Consider the following 4,095-nt stretch of genomic DNA (forward strand, 5'->3'; position numbering starts at 1 on the left):
AGGCCTGGATGGCAAAAAGGAAGTCATCGTGCAAAGATCTTGGGGGAAAAGCCTCTAGCAGAAGGAACAGCAAGTGCAAAGGTGTTGAGATGGGAAGGAGCTGGCGTTTGCAGGAAGACATGGAAGCTGCTAATTATTGGCAAGGGGAAGTAGAGCAAATGTATGGAACTAATGCTACAGAGAAGAATTGCCAAAGAAGAATTTAAATGAAGAAAAGAAAGAATAACAGAGAAACCTGCCAAGAAGATTCTCACACTTCTTTGGGACCCTGGACAAAATACACTTCCTCTCTGCCCCACAGATCCCTCCTGGGCAGTGGGTAGGTTATCTGGATGGTCCCTAAAACCACCCTCTGCTCTGATGTTCCGATCTTTTCCAGCCTATCAACATTCTCTTTGATGTATGTTTTCCCTGAGCTCATTCTTAATCTCATCCTGAGTTGTCCAAAATGTCACCAGTGACATGTGACAATTAAAATTAAAATTAGTATTGATTAAAATAAAAATTCATTTCCTCAGTTGCACTAGCCACATTTCAAGAGCTTGATAGCAACATATGACGGGAGGCTATCTTTTAGGACCGTGCATAGAAAACATTTCCATCATTATGCAAAGTTCTCTTGGACAGTACTGGCCTAATGTGAAATATAATCAGGCCTGTCATTTTTCAAGGAGCCCTTGGTGACTGTTATGGGTTGAACTGTGTCTCCCCTAAATACATATGTTAAAGTCCTAACCCAGTACCTCAGAATGTGACTGTATTTGGAGATAGAACCTTTACAGAGGTAAGTAAGGTTAAATTAAGGCATTGAGGTGACTGGTGTCCTCATAAGAAGAGGAGATGGGGCACAGAGACACACAGAGGGAAGACCATGTGAAGACACATGGAGAAGACAGCAGTCTACAAGCCAAGGAGAGAAGCCTTTAGAAGAAACAACTCTGCCAACACCTTCAGTTTACGCTTCTAGTCTCCAGAATTGTGAGAAAATACATTTCTGTTGTTGAAGCCGCCCAGTCTGTGGTACTTCCATGGTACCTTTTATTTTTTTTTTAACGGCACCCCAAGCGCACTAATTCAGGGAGTTTTCTTTGATCTGCTTATAACACAGAAGAGTGCATTGAACTCTGTGGGACTTTAATTCTGCGCAGTCTTGGTCTGTGGAAATGAACTAGTGTTGATAGGCTTGGCGTGGATGTTAGCTCAGACCTCCCTTAAGGGCACTGATGAGTCCTCCCTGGTGTGCAGTGTCATTACTGTCTCCACCCCCTGCCAGCTGACCTTTGATGCATGGGTATACAAGTGGTTTGTGGATTGCCTTCTACCTGTGATTAACTTGATAGCCTTAATCTTAGGTTCCTTTTTTAAGCAGTGCATCTCTCTTTTTTTAAAAAATAAATTTAATTAAAAACAAAAAGCTTTTATTGGGGAATATTGGGGAACAGTGTGTTGCTCCAGGGCCCATCAGCCCCAAGGAGGGCGCAGCTCAGCTCCAAATCCATTTGCCGTTTTCAATCTTTAGTTGCAGGGGGCGCAGCCCACCATCCCACGCGGGAATTGAACTGGCAATCCCGTTGTTCAGAGCGCGCTCTCTAACCAACTGAGCCATCCGGCTGCCCCGAGCAGTGGACCTCTTTTTAAATCACTAACTGGGTTGTACAATCTACTCACAGAATAGACATAAGACCCAGCACAGGATCAGGAGCAAAGAAATCAGATTTCTCACGTAACATTGAACAGCATGAGTTTTAAAAGTATTCTTATGTAATATTAGTACATGTAATAATATATATGCATGTGCATGTCTATAGGAATAGCTATAGATACAGTAAATTATGAAGAATCATATTCAAATGGATGAACCCACCACCCAGCAGGGAACTTTTTCATACTATTGAATCGGTTCACGTGTTATTCTCTAATCTTATTCCTCCACAGAGTATGGACTCTGAAGTCAGGTGGACTTCCCTTCAAATTCAGACTCTTCCACTTATGAGCTATTTGATCTTGGGTGAGTTACTTAACTTCTCTGAGCCTCAGTTTTTACATCTATGAAGTGGGTATAATTACTAGTGCTTTCTTCATAGAATTCTGGTTACGACTGAGTTAATTCATGCAAACCTCTTAGAAGATTACTGCTGTGAACACTCAATATCAGATATTGTTATTGTTGAGTAATAAAGAAACAGAGGATTGAATCAGGCTAAACTTGGGGTTTTTGTCTGGAAATGAGAGGAATACCCAGGGTATTCCAGTATGGATGATTAAAATTCTGCACATTTGTGATGTCTGTGATCCTAGGATGACATCCACTAGATCCCCTCAGTAGCCCTTCAAGGCCAGCAGGCTTGATGGCCATCCCCTGCTATCTATGATCTGGGGTTGAGGGAGGGAATTGACTCACTCAGGGTCCCACCTGCTCCCTCTGAGGATAGAACTCAGGTGGCTTATTTGAGCCCTACCTTAGATGAAGTCTTCTCTGTGCCTTTTCAGGTTTCAAAGGGATCTAGGGACTAAAAGAACGATTTCTAAGAATTCCCTTGAACAGGACATTTCCTCTCCATTGCAAAGACCCAACACAACCCACTTCGTTTGGCATTTATTAAGATGGGTAATTGGGCACCATTAGGAAGTGGGGTCTTATGAAAATCATACTAGGTTGGCATTTGTGTTAATGTAAAGATTATTTGCTGCTTTTAATTCCTCTGGACTGTTCTAGCTTCCTAGACAACCACCTGTGGAAGAGATTGGTGTCTGAAATAAAGGGTTACTCTAGTTTGTGGAGAAATCAGATCTCCTGTTGTTATTTTCTCTTAGAATTATCCAGTCATGCTTGAGAGTGTTTTCTAAGTTCCCAAGAAGTTGCCATAGTTATAGCTCTGTTTGTTTAGATGAAAATTCAAAAATCAACATAGTAGGTTTTAAAAAGAAAGAACATAAATTTCAACAATTTAATTGGGTGGGGAAATTACCCAATCTTGGGCAGAATTAGCTAAAGTGCTGCTTGCTGACAGCATGGCTGAGCTGTGTCAAGGGTTTAGGGACATGTGGACACTACCAGCAATGGCGGCTTCTGTGTTTCGTGTGGGAGAGGAGACTTGGCTCTGGGTAGACATTAAGGACTGAGGTCTGGCCCTAGATCTGACATTTGTTCTTGGTATGACCTCAGGCAAGTCACTCTCCCTCTTGGCCTTTTGTTGTTGTCCCTTCTGTAAATGAGGATGTTAGACTAAATGGTCTCAAAATCCCTTTCACTTCTGGAATTCCAGTATTCTTAAGTTCTGTTTTTGTAGCTTTGTAGCCCATTTAAAAACCACACCCTGTCCATTTAAGTCCACCAGAGGGCGATATAACCCACGTTTTGGCCCTGCCCCCTCGCAGAGACCAGATCACAAGGCTAAGTGCCCTGAAAGAGGAAACGGGGGAAGACACGACTCAGTCCCTGCTTTCCATGGTGGGTGGAAAAAAGACACTATTTAAGTTGCCCCTTAGGTCTAGAGTTGACAAGTGGTCTTTAGGTCTATTGTATTTTGATCTCACTTCTGTTCCCTGGGCCTGACGCTCCCTTCCCATTTCACAGGTCAGGGAAGGGCACAGAAAAGACTGGCACTAGGTTACATGGGTTTCCAGGGGTGGGCTCAGGACCTTATTCCCTCCTCCCCACTCATTCTTCTGGCCAGTTCCACTGGACTTCAACAGGCTGCCTCCGTGTCTAAGGGGCTTCTGTTGAGCTGAGAAGACAATTTACACACAAGTTGATTAGGGCAAAGTTTGAATCCATATTAGATAAAGCCAAGGGTAGAAACGGAGCTGCCTGGGTGTACTAAAACTTCTTTCCAATGAAGTTCTGTTTTGGGGATTTAGACTAAAAGATCAGTAAACTGTGGTGGCTAACGAGAGCTGCGGTAGTCCAGGTTCTAAGTTACAGACAACAATCTGCTCTGGTTCATTTAAGTAGCAAAGGAATTTTTGAAAGGGTACTAGGAAACTCTTAGACTCTCCAGGAGGGTCAGAGAGTGAAAATCTAAAATTATGTATCCAGGAACTATGACCCGTCCCATGGTGGGGGCTTTTCTAGGAAAAAACCACTGCCACAGC

Source organism: Rhinolophus hipposideros (genome assembly GCF_964194185.1).
Source record: "Rhinolophus hipposideros genome assembly, chromosome: 11".
Classification (NCBI taxonomy): Eukaryota; Metazoa; Chordata; class Mammalia; order Chiroptera; family Rhinolophidae; genus Rhinolophus; species Rhinolophus hipposideros.